Here is a 22,766-nt window from a genome sequence, read left to right as displayed (position 1 = left end):
CTAATATTTATTCAATATTACCATGGACTGGTACCTGAAGTGGAGGGCTGATCACCTTTCCTTCACGTGTAATCGATCGAGATAACACTGCGTTTATATGAAGCAGTGCCCTATGCACCATTGGGGTGCGGTAAGGGATTTATTATTATTATTATTATTATTATATTATTAAAATAAAGATTTCTTTATTAATAAATTCGATTTATTTATTATATAAGTATTTTTTATACTGAAGGCTTGATCCACCCTTTTTCTTTCATACTTGACTTGCTACGTTTAACAGAAGCTCAAGACAAGCTTTGAGAAGAAGAGAATACGACAAGAATAGAATATGAAAATAGAATGAAAGCAGTAGAAATATACTTGAAAATGAATATATCAATTAAATAAAAGTATCGTTCAGCTTAAATAATATTTGTTGTTACTTGGTTTTAATACAAATAAAAAAATCACCGATTTTTTAATGCATTTGAAAGAATCTCGAATAAAACGACTGACATAGGTTGGGATTCCATACGGAATTGATCGTTTTATGGTAACAGCAGTGTCATTATTTTTACTTGGTAGAAAAAAATGTATATTGAAACGCTATTTAATTTTCTGACGGATTGTCATGTACGTGCGTGCTTACGAGACGTAAGCGTATCAAAAATCAGTTTTAAAAGTTCGTTAATATCAGAAAAAAATCCAGAAGTAAAAGATAAAGTTATAAACTTATATAGACTTTAACATACTTAAATATACTTAGTAATAAACTTTGAAGCTGAAATGTCAACTTCCGTGTGAAATTGTTACCTTTATATTAAAACTTGTAACATTTTTTTTACCTATATAAAAGGCAAATTATATTTCAAGTGAGTTTCCGCAGACAAAACTGTATTTTGGGAGTGTGTAATTTTTTCTATATTTTTGCTGTAATAATTTCATATCATGGTCGATGGTATAAGCAACATATTATATTTTCTTGAATAACAAAAATATTTACACCAGTAAACATGATTTATATCAATATTATCAAAAAATAAATTAATAATGTTTTATACGTGTTTTGTACTGGCCGTACATGTACGGCGATACTCCCGGACAGGTTACAGCTTTATTACTAATAGTTATTAAACAGGTGTACCAATTCATGTTTTTCAAAAAAATAAGTACCTACTTATTCCCTTTTTAATAAACTAATAGGGGGTTGAATTAATTCTCGCCGTTTTTTGTAGTATTTTGAATTGAAAATATATATTTTTTTTAAAGTAAGAATTTATTCAAAGTATTGCCATTCTTTCTCGACTACTTTGGCCCATCTATTAGGAAGAAGTCGTATTCCCCTATAAAAGAAAACCTTGTCTTTTGAGGCAATCCAATTTTCAACCCATAACTCGACTTCTCGATAACTTTTGAAAATTTCTCCCGATAATCCATGCTGCATGGACCGAAACAGATGATAATCGGATGGTGCGACGTCAGGGGAGTATGGCGGGTGTGACAGAACCTTCCAGCCGAAGGAGTTTATCTGTTCTTTTACCACTTTGGCAACATGCGGGCGCGCGTTGTCGTGCAGAATGAGAATCAACTCGTGCCTGGCTGCGTATTCTGGACGTTTTTCTTCAATTGCTGTTTTCAGTTTGATCATTTGCTGCTTGTAAACCTCTGCTGTGACTGTTTGGCCTGCTTTGAGAAGCTCGAAAAAAATTACTCCCTGCTGATCCCACCAAATGCAAAGCATCGTTTTTGAGCCGTGAATGTTGCGTTTTGCAATGCTGGCTTCAGCAGGGAGTAGCCGACCTGGCTGGCAGATGACGAAGAAGATCCACTTCTCATCGCTGGTGATGACGCGATGCAAAAAACCTTTTCTGTGATGCCGTTGCAAGAGTGAATCACACATGCAAAGTCGCTTTTCCATATCTCTCTCCTTCAGAGCATACGGGACCCAGTTTCCCTGCCGATGAACAAGGCCCATAGCCTTAATTTTGAGGCGGTTTGAGGCGGTTGAAAGTGCCACGGGGGTGTTCGAGGCAGCGGGGGACAGGAAAACAAAAAAAACGAAAGGAATCAATTTAAATAACAGAGAAATATTAGATTTTTATAAACGGCGAGAACTAATTCAACCCCCTAATATTTAGTATAAATATTAATATAAAAAATATTAAGGCTAGACTAATCAATATATGGCGAAAAATTTATGTCACTTAGTTCATTGGTTCCAGAGCAATCATGGTTTTTTAAATATTTTGAGTACACTACGTTTTCGTCAGGTAAAATGAAAATATAAAAAAATTAAGAATTTAAATAAGATCAATAATAAAAAAGTACCCTATTAACGATCCACGAAAGTCTTATACAATAAAAAAAAATTATATAAATGAGACCATTTTCTGGTTTGTTGTGTAACGATTACCCAGTGTAAACTAATAGTTTCGAGAACTGTACATGTTTTCATAAACAGGCAAAAATAAAAACTTACAAACATTTTTAAATAGATTTTTATTATCCACTGACACTTCATGATGGAATTGCATTTTTAGTATGTTATTAGATTAAAACCAATATTTTTAGCTTTTCTTTTTTTTTTTTTTTGATAAATAAAGTGGAAAAGCTACAAATATTGGTTTTAATCTAATAATATATTACAAACATTTGCATTGTAAAACCAGTTGACGAGAACATCTGTAGTTCTCGAAAAAAGTTGTTTTTAAATTAATAACTTTAAAAGTGTTTTATTCCAAATCAATAAATAGGGTAAAATCAAACATGTAACTTGCTAGAGTGACAATTTATTTGTGAAATAAATCTAAGTTAATCAGATAAAACGAGAGATGTTTATACAATAAAGAATATCTTAAGTGTTCTTAGATTTAAGCATTAGGGATTTAAGATAATTGAAATCACTTAAAGTTCTGTCTCAAACTTAATTCATGTTTCTCATCGTGTCAAAGTGCTTGAATAAAGGCTTATATTTTCACGTCGACGTTTATCGAATATTATATATAAACATAAATATTAATATAAAATCGTAAGAATGGAAAACTTCAATACTTAAATTAATGTGAATTGTAAAGCTTTAAGGTGATTTCTCACGAAAACGGTGATACATATATCGGCCATGTTTATTATTTTTATTTGTTCTTTATCTAGTCCTTACCCTCACTTAATGGTGCATAGGGTAAGACATCGCATCAGTAAATTATTCGTCTAGACCAATAACTTCATCATAATATTGATTAAATCATCATTGATGAAGTCAATCAAAGGTTTTACTTTATAATTTATTTTGAACGCTTTTTATTTTTTAAAATCTTATATCAGATAAAACCATACCATTTTGTGCAAAACAGCAAAAAATCTAAGAATGTATATTGAATGTAACTTAAATTGTTATTTAGAATTTTTATCGAAATATCATGAAGACGGTAAATAAAAATATTAATTTTTTATGAAAAAAATGTTTGGAAAACCATATTTTTGTTGCGATTCGTAAATAAATATAAAATAAATATTTTATAGCTCATCTAAGCGTATTATTTGTTTAATAACAATAAAAGTGACGTTAGGGAAAATAATTATTTGATATGTACATACCAAATATTTCGATTTGACCCTCCAAGGGTCGATCCCCAGACACCTTGCGAGCCGAATTAGTATTCCTGCCTTGGCCAAAAATCTTATAAAGTGCCCGGAAGGTTGTACCCATTGGGGACAAAACTAAATCTCTCACAAAAATATTTCCAACACGTTCATAAGTGGTACATCACTCGAATCACGAGGCATTAATAAAATAACTCGATTCATCAAGTGATTTATCCGTGAACAGATCCTAAATGAATAATGTTAGTACGGGGTAGAGAGGGATGTCTTGTGTTCTTGGCTCGCGCGACGCTCACCCGCGTCCCGGCGCCAGACGGAGTGTTGCCACCATCGCTTTCGGGCGTGTTTCAGGCTGTGCTTTTGCAAAAACGACGGATAAAACCTTCGTTCAATCGACCTCGGGCTCTACAGGTAGACGGGCCTGAAAAAATGAGATAAATTCCATGCAAATGTGAGCTTTCTTACGTAAAAAAATCCACACGTGTTTTCATCGGTGTAATAATTCTCAGTGATGATAATTTGTGACATTGATTAACGGACTACCCCTTAAATATTCAATTGATAAAGTATTTAAATAAGTTGTGCTTTTTTCACTTCTAATAAAACTTTTATCTGCTCTTTTCACGCAAATTTAATGATGGTATTTTAAAGGCGTTTTAGTGTCTGAAAAAGTTGATTAACTTTTAAACGGTGTAAAAAACTGCTTCATTTCGATATTTTTTTTATTAAAAGAATTCTACAAGTGCGAAATTCAATTTGAAATGACGGGTAAGTTGGTATTTTTTTAATCAAATTTCATGTTTTATATGAAAGATATCATTTTGTAAGGATATCATTTTAGGCGGTGTTCGGAAGGCTTTTATATTTTCCATCTAATGTCTTAAAGGTTTTTTGTAGGCTTGTGGTGCTCGTTTGGATAAAGCTTTTTCAGATAAACTCGGAATTTTAATATGAAAAAAAGTGTAACGATGAAAAGAAAATTTGCTCAAAATATTTTCAAGGAAGAGATGATATTAAAATTCAATCCTACTTCCTTCAATTATTAAATATTCACATGTTTTTCTACATTACTTGAATAACAAATTGGACAAATTTTATATTTTTTTAATAATGATTTGATAAATATTTGTGAAATAACTTTAAATAATTAAGAATTGAAAATGGTAACTTACTAAAATACTGCAATGTTTTTAGATCGATATATATATATATATATATAATATATATATATATATATATATATATATATATATATATATATATATATAAATATATATATATATATATATATATATATATATATATATATATATATATATATATATATATATATATATATATATATATATATATATATATATATATATATATATATATATATATATATATATATATATATATATATATATATATATATATATATTATATACATATATATATACATAAAATCTGTATTTTTTTTGCATAAATATACATTTTATATTACATTTTTTCGTATTTCAGTTTGATATATATTGTATCAAATGATAAATTTAATCCTTAAGACGAGAAAATGAGATAGAATTATAAATTTACCACACTAAACTTTGCGGATAAACTAGCCTTGACGTATCACGGTTGGGGTGGTTTATTTAATTAAATTGTCTAACAAGGGTACGCACCCCATTCGAGGAAATTCAAAATGTTTTCATTTTGGCTTTTCTTTTAATTTTTACAATAACGTCTTTAAACGTTTTTTAATAAGAATTTGCTTTTTGATACGATACTGTCTAAAAAAAACAAGACCTACTTTCATTTTCACAAAATTAAGTTTTAAAACAAAACGTACTTTTAAATTCCGTTTTAAAAATGGCTTTGTTATAAAATTAAAACCCTTTCTTGTATTTGACATTTTAGATAATTATAAAAATAATAAAAAAAAACACTAGGTTCAGCAAAATAAAAATTCAATTATCTTTATTATTTGAAATTAAACGTAATTTACTTTTGTCCCAAAAGACAGCTGATTTTACTTATTTTTTGCACAAATTCTAAAATATATTTTTTTAGCTTGACACGAGTAACTCTTTGTTTTCAACTGGCTGTTTGAACTTTGTTACAAATATTTGAAAAACTTTTATTTATTTATTTATTCAAATCAACATTTTCTCATTTAACGGTTTTTTTAGACCAGTGGATTTTATACTGAGTAAAATGTTTTAGGTATTTTAACTCCAGATGAAGCATATATCGTTTTAATATAAAAAAGATCGAAGGTTGAGCATCCCAATTCATCTAGTTTAAGTGATCACTTGATGCTCTTGTGTAACGTTCACCATTCAACCCATAATTGAATATCCATTCTGCATCAATTTTTGAAAGATGCTTTAATTTAATGTTATTGGATTTATTTTGTACATTAAATATTATTTTAGCATCGGCTAAAATAATGCTGCTCAATTGATAATTTGTGAAACAAATGAAGTGTTTAAATGAAGCATTTTGAAAAAAATAAATAAATAGATATTCGAATCGTAAAAAAAGAAAGAAAGAGATAGGGCTGAGATAAATATTATCGATAAAAAAAAAGGTGTCTAGAGATGGTTTGGATATATGGAGCGAATGATTGATGAAACCAAAGTGAAAAAAAAATTGCCGTGAATGTAATTGGTAAAAGGAGCAGATGAAGGCCGAGAAAAACTTGCATGATCAAGAATGTCATATACTTAAAAGTAGTCATGCTCGAACTCTTAAAAGTCGGCAGATATGTATGAGAAGATGCATGAATGTGAAAAAGGCGAAAAATGTTTGCAAAGACACGTGGTATTGCGTTCTATTCTTTTTGTATACTCCTGTAGGGAAGCGGCGTGATGGTTAGTTAGTTCGTTTAGTGTAAAAGATAATTCATTCGATGATTTTATCAAAAAACCATTTTAATGAAATTCCATTAATGTTTTCTTAGTAGTTTTTTTTTAACAAAAAGGTAAGTAATGTTAGTAAATAACATAAATATGAGATGGATGAATTTGGTGGAGGCGGAAATTGTATTCAAAGACAGAGTGGTATAGTGGTACCCATTCTCTCTGCCTACTCCTGCACGAAAGCGGTGTGTTGGTCAGTTATTAGTTATAAATTACACATAAACTAATTAAAATAATAAATTAGTACTGAAATAATATTTTATCCGCCTCCGTAGTGTAATGGTCAGCACGCTCGGCTACCGTTCTCGAGGTCCCGGGTACGATTCCCAGGGGGGGGGGTAAATAAATATAAGTGATTTTTTTCAATATTTATTCAATATTACCCTAGACTGGAACCTGAAGCGGAGGGCTGATCACCTTTCCTTCATATGTTCAGCGATCAAGATAACACTGCGTTTATATGATGCAGTGCCCTATGCACCATTGGGGTGCGGATAAGGGTTTGAAGAAATAACATTGAGATGCATAACTGAAAAAACGTTACCAAATAAAGAACAAAGAATAAGGAAATGGAAAATTCGGAAAATGTGTAGTACGGAGGATATAGTCAGATGGGGAAGACAGTGAAGACGATTCTCGAATGCCCATGTCGATAGAATGCGAGAAAATAGACTGGCCCGAATTGCTTTTCAAGAGAACCTAGATAGAAGAAGACCACTTGGAAGACCTCCAAAGCGATGACGTGACATTTGACAGTCTACGTCACAAGAGACGAATAACGAAACAGACAGATCCTCGAATCTATAAGAAGGAAGAACAAAATGTAGAAGAAGCATTTTTCGCGTGTATTAATTTTTCTCTTTTACGAAAAAGAAAAAAAAACTTACAAACTCCCATTTTAAGAACTTGGGGCAAATGTCTAATTCAGTTTCGAAATTTATATTTTCCATTTTTTAAGAATTTTTATTTCAACCTCCAAAGTACAGTGAAACCTCGATATAACGGGCCAAATTGGTATTCGAGAAGAGGTGTCTGCAAAGAATTTTAGGCGTGCGGTGGTTTGATTTTGCGAGGAATGAAGAGATAAGGCGAAAGACGCAGCAAATATTGGTCACTATAGTTGTCAAGAAAAGGCGATTCAGTTGGCTTGGCCATGTACTCCGCATGCCTCCGGAGAGCCGCCATCAAGCTTGCCTCTTTTACAAGGCATCAGGTTCGCGCCGCTCAGGACGACCACTGCTGACAATTCATCGGCAGTTATCGTCCGAACTTTGGTACACGGACCTGACTTGGGAGGACGCAAGGGAGCTGGCAGCCGACAGAAAAGCCTGGAGACAGTTTGTGAACTCCGTTTGCTCCACATAGGAAGCGGATATGGTAAAAAAAGAAGAGTATTTTTAGTAACAGAAAGTTTTGTTTTTTTTTTTAATTTAAATTTTTAGAGATTTGTAAAATAGTTATTGTTGCAACGTGTATTTTTTTCATATAAACTTTCAATATTGTTTATTTCAATTTAATTTGTTTTTTGTTGTATTTTTTGTATTATCTAGATCATTGTTCCGCAAAGTGTGTGCCGCGGCACACTGGTGTACCGTGGTGATTAATTGGCGTGTCGCGGAAAAAGGTCTAGTTTTGTGAAAATAATACAATTGTTTCAAATTTTCACTGCCTATACTCAGTTAAGAAGAATCATATTTCGCAATAAACTTAATATGTTAAATATATTACCATAATATGGTAAATATGCACCCCTGAATTTACTTAATTTTGTAGGTGTACCGTAAATAAAAATATTTGCGCAACACGGATCTAGATATATAAATATTCTCTTTTATTTTTAAAAATAATATCAGCAGCTTAGTGAGGTGTTCAGCAAAAAAAATAATATTAAAAAAAATTATTGCAGTATTGTATAAATATTGTAATAAAAAATATATAGAGGTCCATTATATCGAGGCTTTACTGTACTGCGAATTCGCCATTTGGAGAATATCTTCACTGAAACTCGGCACTGAAATACTCGATGCTGTGCATTATCTCTGTATCGCTTGATATTTAATTGTAAAGTTCGAAACACCGTGAAATCGACGCTCCGTGAATAATTTTAACTCTTGAGTAAAGGTTTATGAATTCTACGCTTTGATCTTGTCTTTCCAAATGAATTGGAATGTTTATATTCTCTCAAGTTGGATATTCCGTCTGAAACAGAGTAATCAAGTATTCAAAGTAAATAATATTATTCATGTAAGATAATATTTTGCAACAAAATATGATCTCTCAAAATAAAAATAAAAGGAGATGGCAGTGAAATATTCTGAAAAATACAGAAAATAAAAAAATAATCAGAGAGGAAAAAGATATATAAATAACCTTAAAAACGTCATTAATCTCATAAACTGAAACGGGATACTCAAGTATTGAAAATAAATAATATTATTCTTGTAAAATAATATTTTGCAACAAAATGTAATCGCTCAAAATAAAAATTAAAATAGATGGAAGTGAAACTTTTCATTCACTTTTCGTTCATATATATGTATCGTCTGACATATAAAACGTCACTCTCTTTTATTTCACTCCGAAATATAAAGCTTTCTTTTTCGTTTCTTACAAGCTGTATCATTCATCTCTCTCATGAAATAAAATGTGCCCAATAAACGTGACGCATCTTTGAACTATCACTTTTGACTCTCCTCCAATTATTGATGAAAATTATGACACAATTCATCATTCAATAATTACATATATACAAAATGTTATATATATAAATATTTTTTTAGTCTATAGCTAATTAATTACTTCGCTTGGGCGACCAGCCTCCTTTGAATGTATTAGTGCCTCATCCTTAACTGAGAAACTGAGTTTGGGATAGTGTCCGAATATAATTGATTACTTGTAGGGATTCGGGAATCAAAAGCTAAACTAATCGAATTATTAAAGGATCAATAATTTATAATACAAGCTGTCAATAGTGGTAGCACAGTCAATTTAGTCGACCTGCTAATGGGGGTAGTTTAACCAGAAATTGTTTATTAAAAATATATAAACCAAGTGACTATAAGTTCGTAAAAAGTTATTAAAAATATAAATAAAAATGTCATCATGAATTTTTAGGGCGTATGGAATATTTAATCTAATGGGGTATTAAAATCCAGGTTCTGATAGTTTAAATTTGAAAAGTCTTTTTTACCCTTTTTAGTTTTGATTCGGATTTAAATATTATTTTGCTGAAGGAGTTTGTAATAAAAATCCATGATTTAAAATTTTTAATGAAGAAAACTTTTCGATTTTTCAAATTGTAGTTTGAGGACGTATAGAATATTTAATCTAATGGGGTATTAAAATCTAGGTTCTGATAGATTAAATTTAAAAACTCTTCTTTACCCTGTTTAGCCCTGAATTGGATTAAAATATTATTTTCTTGAATGTTTTTCGCAAATACTTTGTGGCACATTTTATAAACTTTATAAAATAAAACAATTTTGTTTTAACCACTTTTTATTGGTACACTTTATCCAACTGGTTTTGACAAGAACCTTGTCATCATCAGGGTTTATGTCCTAAATTCTAAAACATTGAAATACTCATAGTTATGTTAAAATTAACTACCCTTCCCTTACGATACCAAAAACTTCCACGCACTCCGTACACCATATGAAAATATGATTTAAAAAATTTGATTTAAAAATATGATTTTTAAACCATATTTTCATATGGTGAATCATATTTTTATAAGTTTTTGGTATCGTAAGGGAAGGGTAATAAACTTGATCCTAACTATGAGAATTTCAATGTTTTCGAATTTAGTACATAAACCCTGATGATGACAAGGTTTTTGTCGAAACCGGTTGGATAAAGTATACCAATTAAAAGTGGTTAAAACAAAGTTGTTTTATTTTACAAAGTTTAAATATTATTTTGATGAGTAAGTTTGAAATAACATCTGCAAAAACCATGATTTAAATTTTTTAACAAGGAAAATAAAAATTTTCATGTTCGAGGACGTAAAAAATATTTAATCTAATGGCGTATTAAAATCTAGGTTCTGATAGTTTCATTTCTAGGAAACATTCCCACAACGCTCACATCTCTCGCGTTTTCTTCTGCCCGCGGAGGCGAAACGCTGGATAACAGCTATAAAAAGGAATGGAGGATTTTCACATTAATATTTCTATAGCTTTCCCAAGGTATTTGATCCGCTCGGCTCGAGTATTTGCATGGAGCCAAGGCGAGATTGAGTGGTCGTTCGGATTCAGATTATAGTTCATTTAACTTTACTTGTGAGCGGAAGAATCCTAAAAGGGGGATTCGATAGTGAAATTTGCCCTAAGTAGAATGTCGGTTGAATTAAATGATACTTTAAACTACAGTATTGTGGCTATTCAATTTACAAATTGAAAAAACATGTTTTTTGATAGAAGATCAATGTATGCGACAAAATATATACGTATATGTATAACAAAGGTGGCCAGTGACTGAAATTGTCGGCAAGTCATTTCACTTAAAAAATAATCGTATGTTTTGAGTATAAAAAAAGATCCGATTAAATTTTTACTATATGTGTGTGCGTGTGTGTGTGTGTGTGTGTTTGTGTGTGTAACCGAGGTAAGCATGGAATTTATAATTTTGAATTTAAAATATGATATTATATTAAAATTCAATTAACTTGGCTTGAGATTTCACCTGAAATACAGGAAAAAAAATAAAAAACACAAATGTTGAATAACTAGTAATACTATAAACATATATACATAAACGAAAACAAAAAATTATCATGTAGAAAAAGTGCTAGATTCGTAAATATTTGGATAGGTATTAAATTGCTTCCCGTGAACCTTACTGGATTGTAATTGTACCTCAAAGTCATGAATGAAAATACGTGAATAAGAAATGTTTTAATCAAATAACTAATAATTCTGTATATAAATAAACAACAAGAAAAAAAAACAAATTATCGTGAAGGAAAAGTGCTAGTTTCGTAAATATTTGGATAGTAAATTGCTTCCCGAACGAAAATTTTCCTAAACGAAGCTTTTGATTATTAATGCTTTTACCAGCAGTAAGCAACAACTTTCCGATTTGACAGCAGTGTCAAAATTGATCCACTTAACCATTTGTCTTGTGTATTATTTAATAAATACACGTGATTTATCACACCCGATAAAGCATACGCGACACTCTCTTCACAAATATGCCATTAGGCCCGGAATATTTCAAGATGTCGTGTATTATACGAGCGCTTTCCCGGGCTCCTTAATCTGGGTTTACCCAGAATGTGTAGGGTGTTTCCCGGGATATGCCGGGAAGGAAAAGACTCCGAGGCCAATAGTGGTCCAAGTCACCAAACAAAACATATGGAAAAAACTGTGATGAAACGTTTTGTTTATGTAACAACTCTTCAATGGGCGAAACGTATCTTGTGGACAAATTTCTTAAATTAATTGGTTCGGTAGTCACTTTGTTGTAAAAATAATTCATTTTTAATTTATGTTTTACGTGGTACATATTTCTATTTCTTAATATAAATGTATATTGTGGAACGTATTTCGATGTATTTCGCATCACAGGCGTTTAGACTTTAAATTTTGTGACTAGTTTCATATAGAGTATTTGAAAATGATGCGGAATAGATTTTAATAAATAGTGGTATTTACCAAGTAAAACTCAAATTAAAAATGTATGTATTCATTTAAGAAAACATCACTATAGAAATAAGAAAGTTTATAACAACAAAATATTTGAAGTTTTGCATTTTAAAATCATGTTTACTTTGTGATATGGTAATATAACACTCTTCGTATCATTCATCGTTCACTTTGTATAAAACCACTTAAAAACACAACTTCATGATTACCGGTTTCGTAATAACCATTCCATCTTCAGGTCTGCAGTTGACTTGATAATATAATGGCTATTCCGAAACCATGGGTGATGAAATAGCGTTTTTAAGTGCTTTTAAGTTAACTTTTTGAGTTTATTAATGGTAACATGAAAAGTGTCAATAACTTAATTTTTTCGCATCATAGGTGAAAATTGAAATCTCAAACTCAAAATAAACATTTTGTGTTTTCATATATAGATGAAAACATTTGTAGTTTTCAAAACTCAATTTTTTTCATCTGTTGATGCAAACATTTGAGAAAACCCAAAATACGGTCGTAGACAAGTTTTTCTTTGATATATTAAAATCGTTATGTTATTCCACAAGGTAAATATTAAAATAATACATAAGAGAAAAGCTTTTTATTTATTTTATTTTAACATATCATGTCCGCCTCCGTGGTGTACTGGTCAGCGTGTTTAGCTACCGCGCTGGAGGTCCCGGGTTTGATTCCCAGGGGGGGTGAAAATAAATATAAGTGATTTTATTACCTTTAATATTAATTTAATATAACCCTGGACTGGTTCCTGAAGCGCAAGAGTGATCACCTTGCCTTCATGTAAAAAATGATCATAACACTGATCATAACACTAAGATAACACTGCGTCAATTCGATGCAGTCCCCTATGCACCATTGGACGTGGATAAGGGTTATATTAATAACTTATCAGGCTATTTATTGTACTAATAAGTGTGATGTATTTACGCTAAAATATTTTAGGCGCAAATACAAACGCTAAAATGAGAAAAGATTTTTAAATTATTTTTTGATATCTCATCAAAGATGATGAAGAATATGGAAGTCTGAGTATTTACGGGGCTGATTTCCGTCATAGGCTGGTGTAAGTCATCACTTTACACACGTGTAACATTCACCTATTCTTCCCATTATTGAGAACCACACTACTTAGATTCTTGGAAGTTCCATATATATGAACCAATTTAGAAACATTGTTCTTGAATCACTAAAACTTCACTAGATACATCTATTGGTGATATAAAGAAAAGCTTTTTACTAAGCAGAAACTCTTATATTAGTATGTAAGGTCCGAATCCTGGATTGTAATCACACACATGAGAAACGCCATTTTCGTTTTTTATTATTTTTGCTTATAATTTGACTAGTTAATTTATTTACATCATTTTATTGTCCAAAAACTTGTTCACAAATCTGGATTATCAGATTTGTGAACAAGTATTTGGGCACTCTTAAAATGTTGTAAATAAAAGATGTTCGTGGCTGGTTATTTTCGGGATATATTTTTTCGCAAGTAAAATGATTTGAAATGATGTCAAGGTCTTAATTAAGAATAAATGAATTGAAAAATATTAATCAGACATTGGTTTATTTTTATTTCATTATTAATAAACAAATTATTCACTGAAAATTAATTAATGGCTCAGTTTACAGAATAAATTTTTTTCTCGCATTAAATTCGCTTAACGTAAACATTAATTCAACAAACAGAAATTCATACGCAGTGTGAATCGCTGTTTTTTATTTATTTTTTCACAGTAATATCGAAAATTATTTAGAGGAAATGAGAGTTATGTGATTGACAATATTGTGACGTATTTGACAGTATAAATCAGCGCTGACATAACTGTTGACATGACATTTCCCAACCTTAAACTGGTGAAGTAACGCTACCTAAACTTTTATGTATTTATGTATTCATTTTTAAAACAAACGCATGTTTTTTCAGTCAACTAAGTAGTATTTTATAAACAAAAACACATAAAAAAATAATATTGTGACCATTGTTTTGCCTAGTTATGGCATTTTCAAACGAATGAACGACAAACGAACGACAAACAAACGATAAACAAACGAACGACATTCGTTTGAAAATGTCATAGCTAGGTGAAACAATTGTCACAATATTATTTTTTAATGTGTATTTGTTAATAAAATACAACTAAGGAGACTTGAAAAATCTTTGTTTGATTTTAAAATTAATAATAATAATAATAAAACCCTTATCCACACCCCAATGGTGCATAGGGCACTGTGTCTTATAAACGCAGTGTTATCATGATCGTTTACACATGAAGGAAAGGTGATCAGCCCTCCGCTTCAGGTACCAGTTCATGGTAATATTGAATAAATATTACAGTGAAAAAATCACTTATATTTATTTTTACCCCCCTTGGGAATCGAACCCGGGACCTCCAGAACGGTAGCCGAGCGTGCTGACCATCACACTACGGAGGCGGACAAGATTTTAAAATTAATCCATCAATTAAAATGGAGTTCTACAAATTAAATGCCAAATCAACAAATTTTATGTATTTATTTATGTTTGTAATAATGTACGAATATTTTTTATATAAATACAAATTTTAAAAGTTTTTGATAACATTGTTGTTTCATGGATTTTGAATATTCTTTTTGCTTCACAAGCTTTGTAAAAATGAAATATTACACATTATGAATGAGTGCTTTCTTTCTTTTTTATTTTATCAGTTTAAGCCAGAGCAACGCGTGGCTAAGTGTTACTAAATACGCATATGAATGTAAAGTCTTTGCAGCACCTACATTGGAAGTAAATTTTGTTGTTCATAAAAAAAAAACTTAATTTTTTATACAAGTTATGAGAATTTAAGCATATTTTGAATTTATGCATACTATTTCCATTATTGCCTGTTAAATAAGACTTAGCTACAATATTATGTGGCCAGATAGCAAACAAATTTCAAAATGAATTTTAATATTTATTTTATAAAAGTATTTATTTAAAGTATAAATAAAAGTATTTTAACAAGTATTCATACTAAAAATTTATTAAAAATGAATTTTCTTTAATAACCTTGGCATTTTTACGATAAATCGTTCCTCATAACTTCATTCACAAATAAAACGTAAAATAGTCCACGTCACCCCTAGGTAGACAAATAATACAAGCTTAATATCCAAGGAAACTGATCATTACTCAAAGGATTCTGGTATATATGTCTTCAATGCAATGCTATTAATCAAGTGTGTTTTTTGCCAAACCGAAATGCCTAGAAATGTCTTAGGCATACTAAGAGGCAGGGTGATTGATATGACTACCTCCTGCACAGTCTGTTAATCCTTACTTTTTGTCTGGAATGAGGCTCCATCTCTTGGTAACAAAGCTAACCTTCCTAAATAAATTATTAATTGATTAAGCTTTAAATTTATGGGATAAGATGATTTATATTTAGAAATATAACACTCATAAAAGACCACTTCTTTGTGTTCATTTATGTAAATATGGCAAGTTTTGAGAGATACAAATGTTCTCATTAATAGGTGGAATATACAAACTAGTGATTTTTTCACTGTCATATTTATTCAATATTACCCTGGACAATATTACCTGAAGCGGAGGGCTGATCACCTTTCCTTCATGTGTAAACCATCAAGATAACACTGCGTTTATATGACGCAGTGCCCTATGCACCATTGAGGTGCGGATAAGGTTTTTATTATTATTATTATATACACACTAGTATAGTTTGTTGTTGCGATAAGTTTTGTAATATTTTCACACATAGATGAGAACAATTGAAGTAATTAAAACTAGTCGTGTTAACATTAATAAACTTAAAAAGTGGTCTTTCGCAAGCATTACATTTGACAATTCGAATATTTTTTTTGTTATGCGATAATATTGAGTATATTTTGTATAATACTTTTTGAAAAAGAAGATACAATCAAAGTTAATTTTGTGACAAACAAGTTTTTTAAGGAAGTGATTTATTTTTTATTTTATTGATTGATCCAGCAGTTACTTTGTGGTAAACTCGATTTTTTTTAATTTAAGTTTTACTTGGTAAATAAATACCACTTTTAAAAAAAAATTACTTGTGACACGTGTTTTGATGCATTCTGCATCATTTTCAAACACCGTATTAACCAAGTTAAAGTTGAATTAAAAATGGATTTATTATTACATTAAAATGGCAAAATAAATTTTTGAATAGTTGTTAATTTTTAAAATGTTTTTCATTAGACTGACCTTGTATTTTTTGCATGATTTTTTTTAATTAAATTTTTTGTGGTCGGAGTAAAGAAATGTAAAATAATACGTCAATCCCAAAAATTAATACTCTCCTTGTCATTCAAATAAAATTCCTTATAATACCATACCACTAAGTTATTAATGCTTTTTATATTATAAAAAAATTGAGAACGTGTAAATGTCAAACCGCAGGCGCAAAGCCAACGTTAACACACCTTAATAATTTGACAGCCAATGATAAACCAACATGTCAATGATAATATTCTGCACACTCCGTTTGCGTAGTGGTTGTATTTATTTTAAATTTACATTTACAATTCGACAATGCTCTTTACAATTTAACATACATCGCTCACTCCTTTCAAGAACGTCATAAATCAAAAATCGTCAATTTTCAGTTGTGCATGTTTTCGAAATGCTCAGAAAATGTACTATATCTCATCAAAAGAGGCATATTTTTAACTTAATATTTACCCGCTACAGGGCAGAAAATGTTATTTTTGAATTTTTAAGAAAATGTATTGTTCATTTTTTTTTTAAATAAATTGAATATTTTTCAAATGGAGAAAAAACCTTCAGGTTTTACCTAAAAAGATCTGTTTCACAGTAAAAAGTTCAATGAGAGGCTTGATATTTATTTTTAATACATTGTGTAATATTTCAAAACATTAAAAACGTTCTCCTGAAAAATCAAGTTTTTTGATTTATGACGTTCTTGAAAGGAGTGAGCGACATATAAACCGAGAGTAAAATTTATTTGCATTAAATACGTGTATATATTACTAATCCGCCTCCGTAGTGTAATAGTCAGCATGGTCGGCTACCGTTCTGGAGGTCTCGGGTTCGATTCCCAAGGGGGGTAAAATAAATATGAGTGATTTTTTCACTGTAATATTTATTCAATATAAACATGGACTGGTACCAGAAGCGGAGGGCTGATCACCTTTCCTTCATGTGTAAACGATCAACATAACACTGCGTTTATATGACACAGTGCCCTATGCACCATTGGGGTGTGGATAAGAGTTTTATTATTACATATTACTAAGCAATGTACTATCATGAGTTTTGTTATAAATAAATGCAAGGAATAATAAATATTTCATTTTTTAATTGTTCAATCAAAAACAGATTTTTTAATCTACTAACTTGAATTTTACTATGAAAAACACATAAAAATTAAAATTTTGAAAATTGTTTCGTATTTTTATGTAATTTTTAACAATGAAATACAACTTAGAAGACTCAAATTGTAGATTTAACAATTAATACATAAATTAAAATGGAGTTCTACAAAATAAACGCCAAATCAATAAATAAATATTTTTATAGATATTTCAACATGACATGAAACATCTATCGTTCTTTCATGAATTGATTCGGCCCTTTGTGGTAAAATCTATCCATTTTTAGTGAATGTTTTACTTAGTAAATACCATTATTTCTAAAAATCTACTGTGACACGTGTTTCGATGCATTCGGTGTTTGAAAATGATGCGGAATGCATCGAAACACGTGTCACAGTAGATTATAAGAAAAAATGGTTTTTACTAAGAAAAACATTAATTAAAAATATATCGTTCTTTTTACATGAAATTTAATGAATGTTGTACCCACTTTGATATGTTCTACTCCAATCTTTCAAAATTTAAAGCTAAATTGTTCGAAATCTTATAAACCTAAAAAAATAATTCTATTCCCTGTCCTTTCCTTTTCTTCTTTTCCTATCACTGCCATCTCCTTTTCTCTTTATCCCATCCTTGTCTCATGTCTCTTCCTTTATATAGACCTCTCTTATGTATAGTTGTGAAGAACTATAATTAGTACTCATGATTTTATTTTTTGTATTCTGTATGTATCATATATTGTAACTGTTGTTCTTCCTTCCAATAAAATAAAATAAAATAAGATTGTTAGCCATGTGAATACATAGACTTCCATTTTTTCCTTCATAAAAAAATATACTTATATTTACATTGATGACCGCTCAAATATATATTTTTTATTAAAAGTATGTTTCAAATATTTTGTAAATAGTTTTTTTTTATTTACTCGTAAAAAAAAAATTTTTTTGAGTGTGGCGAGTTCATCCTTACAGATATTTTAATTAAAATTTCTAATCCAATTTTTACATGATCAAAATCAAATATTTTTGCTACATGTGTATTTTGGAAGTAAATATTCTCGTTTGTAGAAGCAAACAACGAAAGCATTTACGTCAAGATAATAATATTTAATTGATATGAATAGCCTTCGTTAACCGTTGAAATAAAAACTTTGCTTTAAAAAAAAAGGTTCTGGAATGGCAAATAACAATTATGCCTGAAAAATAAACAAGCCGAATCAAGGAACGCCATCCTGAAATAAGGAGGCCATTTCCTGAAATACTGAAATTCTGAAATACTGACGCCAACACGACGGTGGTAATCATCCCCTACCCCCACAGCCTCATAAAATGATAAATCTCACGAGCCTTATCTTAAATATAAGTTTTATTTAGCCTAGTATGGCGTTTTGTGAATTACCTCCCCTCCGAGCTACTCAAATGAAGAAATTTAAGAAATTCCCTGCGAAAGCGTTTTCAATTAACGGAAAAATGCTTTATACCACCGCCGTATAAGGGTGGCGGTTACACGAGTATTTCCAGAAATGGGAAATTATTTGGCTTAAAGATTTTTAATTTGCTGAAATAGACGAATATTTACTTTTTTGACATCTCAAAATAGATATGTAACTGTGGGTATTAAATTTTTTTTTATTTAAAAAAAAATATATAGTTACATTTTTTATACGATTTCTATACATTTATACATATGACAAGCTTATAATTTTTGATATCTTTATAAAATTAATTGCCTTTGTTTTTACCACTTTTTTACTAATACAATTTAACTTACCAGTTTTTACAATACCTTGTCATCATCAGGGTTTATTTTAAATCAAAAACATTAACTCGTATCTGCGGAAAACATTAAAGAAATTATAATTTTTGTTTTGTTGTGCCTCTCCAAAAAGAGACTGAGCTCTTGTGCTTTGAGAGGGACGCAAGGTTTATTGTTTTATTAGATTTACAGGGCTTATGATCCGTTCGTGTCTATTTAGGAACCTACCTGAGTTACCACACTTTGTATATTGATGTATAGGGAGTAGGCATGAACTCTAGCGTCCCATGGGGAAAGAATGTAATTTTTTTTTAACATATCAACAAATATGAAGAAGTATTTAGTTGTCTGGGTAATTACAGGGCTTTTGACCTGTCTTAGGCTGGTTAAGTGATCATTTTACATACGTGCATCATTTACCATTTTATCCATGATTGACAACCACGCTACTCAAACTCCTGCATATCATTAATCTCATAAGACTGTGCATGTGAGTTCACTGCAACCATCTATGGGTAGATTGGGAAAGCTTTTATTTATTAAAAATCCTTAATGCATCTTTCCATCTGTATGCAAGATCCTCAGCGGATTTTTTTAATAACTGGGAAATGACTGTGTAATTTTCAATTACGTGTTCAATTTCAAGGAGTTTAAAAAAAATAGTTCTTCGTGTTAACAAAAATAGAATTTGAAAATATTGACTGGAAAACCAGATTACCGAACAACTTTTAAGACATACTTTCGGAAAACATTATTTTCGGAAAACTTTTTTCCATTCAAATATCGGTAAAAATTTGAATTTATATAATATTTAAAAGAAAAATATTGAAATAACATTATTTATTTATTCGGCATTAACGTTGTGAGTGACATGTTGGTCATTTAAAAAACATTAAACATTTGAATATACCAATTAATGAGTAAGATTTATATATATGACTAGTTTTGAAAACTTACAGATGTTTTCATCTTCTGGTAAAAATTAAAAAATAAAATTAATAATTATTTTTGTTTTAATTTTTATCAGAGGATGAAAACATCTGTAAGTTTTCGAAACTAGTCGTTTATATAAATAAAACTCATTAAGTGGTATATTCAAGTTTTTAATTAAAAAAAAAACAATTAAAATAAAATTGTATTAAGTACTTCGTTAACCGAAAATTCGGTAGTAGAGTTTGCGAATATTTACCGAAAAACCGGTTCACCGACAAATGGTAATGCCTACCTTTCAGCAAACTTTCTCTATCACGAAAGGTTTGGGAGTCGCTTTGACATTTATTTTAAAAGTATGTTTTTGGGTAACCGCACATTTCACAAGTGTACCTTTTCGGGGTCGATATGAAGAGTGTAAATAATTAAAATCTCTTCCGGATTACGTGTAACATCAAACATAGTTGAGCCGAAACGAAAGGATAATACTTCCGCCTTACCTTGGCTACGTGAACAAATTAAGGCGAATAATTAAACTTGTTGTCCGAAGATAAAACATAATACAACCCTAAAATATGATAATGGTGAGAATAATGGGTGTTGTATTTTACAGCGAGAGGGAAGAAAACACCGTTACTGCATATTTGATGGACGGACAACCGAGGCTTTGTAAGATGGGAGGCTACAAAAAGAACATCTCTTTTTATAAGAAATAATAGTTTTAATGAAAATATCAACCCCATTCAGTCAAAAGTTACACAATTTATAAACATAAGATTCAGGAAAAAAAATATGTAAAAAAAATATTTTATTTCACAGAAAAACGCTGAAATTTTTTATATAAACTTTTCTTTTTATAGACTTAGCGTTTAATTTGTAGAACTCTATTTAAATTTTTATATCAAATATTAAGACACTGATTTTTGGAGTAAAAAACTGTTTTTTATTGTTTAAGGCATATAATCATATTTTCATGTTTTTATAATAATAAAATACAATCTAGTAAAATTAATTAAATAAATAAATAAAATTAGTTAATAGACTTTTAAAATCATTGTTTGATTTTGATATTTAATATGTAAATTAAGCTTTTGTACATTAATTAAGTGGGTATTGTTTTAGCCCAGGAGAATTAGATTTTTTTTTTGAATTGTCAAAAGTGAAAGAACCCTAGAAATATCCACTCACAATTATCTAATTCTCCTACGATCATTAAATATTTTATTTTGATGGAAATATATATATATATATATATGTATATATATATATATATATGTATACATATATATATATATATATATATATATATATATATATATATATATATATATATATATATATATATATATATATATATATATATATATATATATATATATATATATATATATATATATATATATATATATATATATATATATATATATATATATATATATATATATATATATATATATATATATATATATATATATATATATATATATATATATATATATATATATATATATATATATATATATGTTTATATATTACATATACATAACTTACACGTCTCATAAAACAAATTAATTACTGTCTTAAAAATAATTAAACCAACTAACATGTTCAACTAGATGCAATGATCTGCTTTTGCAAACAATCTTTGCCTTTTAATTTATGCAACTCCTCATACATGCTTGCTCATTATTCCGACTCCTGATCTGACCACATTCGAGTATTTGAAATACTTGATCATGACAATTATCCTCGGTCATTTTTTGCTTCTATTATCAACCATATTTGTAACATAAAATTGTTTTTACTTCTATTTCTTTACACATTCAATTCACATGCTCAAATCATCTCAAGACACCTATCTTAATTATATCGATAATGCTCTTCTCAGCCTTGCATTATTTGTAGTCGGTCATTAGTTGTTCATCTCAAAACATTAAATATTATTTTTGCTATCGATTTTGGGTCAACAAATTTTGTTTTCATTTGATATTGCATTACTTCTATCAACCCAAATCTCTCATTGTGGAATTAACTGATATTAAGCGTTTTAATTGATTTGTATTTAGGATGTTATGTATGCTTTTAAAGATGTTACATAGTTAATTAAATTAACATATATAGTTCTTCAAAAAAGACTTTACCTTAACCAAAAATAACCTCGTAGTACTTTAGACTTGTTTATAATTGAACAAACTTTGTTGTTAGTTTCACTACACTATTTGTTGGTACCACTAACATTTACGGGAAAACGCTTTACGAAAGTGACTTTAAACTTTTGAGCGACTAGAGAAAATTTGTATGCTTATGCCAATATACTCACTTATGCTTCAAAATAACAAAAGCTTTCTATAACACAAACAACCATGTAAATTTGAATGTTTGAAGAATTTTATTTACATGTTTACATTCTATATGTAAGATTACATTCAACATTTTCGGACCTTTTTTGATGAGTCGGGTTGTGGTTTCGTGGTTTGTGTCGCAGAATGAGTTTTAGGGTTCAAACCCACTCTAGCACTTAATACCTATTTTAATTCATGAGCTGATACAAATAGACAGAATAGCTGATGTTACATACTCATATAAACACGCAAACCAGCCA

General features: G+C 29.7%; 2 protein-coding genes across 3 annotated transcripts in view; one reads left to right on the top strand and one right to left on the bottom strand.

Moving 5' to 3' along the window:
- The window catches only part of LOC148299929 (sodium-coupled monocarboxylate transporter 1-like), a 299,651-nt gene that overhangs the window by 169,306 nt on the left and 107,579 nt on the right, over window positions 1-22,766 (bottom strand). The gene's annotated exons all lie outside the window — the stretch shown is intronic.
- The window catches only part of LOC148299930 (uncharacterized), a 41,397-nt gene continuing 22,524 nt past the window's right edge, over window positions 3,894-22,766 (top strand). The window contains exon 1 of the mRNA XM_088275484.1: window positions 3,894-4,350. The gene's annotated coding sequence lies outside the window, so the exon portion shown is untranslated. The remainder of the gene's footprint in view (window positions 4,351-22,766) is intronic.

The sequence above is a fragment of the Brachycentrus maculatus genome, unplaced genomic scaffold, assembly GCF_059751285.1.
Source record: "Brachycentrus maculatus isolate JH-2025_06_01 unplaced genomic scaffold, ASM5975128v1 h1tg000880l, whole genome shotgun sequence".
Taxonomy (NCBI): domain Eukaryota; kingdom Metazoa; phylum Arthropoda; class Insecta; order Trichoptera; family Brachycentridae; genus Brachycentrus; species Brachycentrus maculatus.
This window is presented reverse-complemented; position numbering and strand designations above follow the sequence as displayed.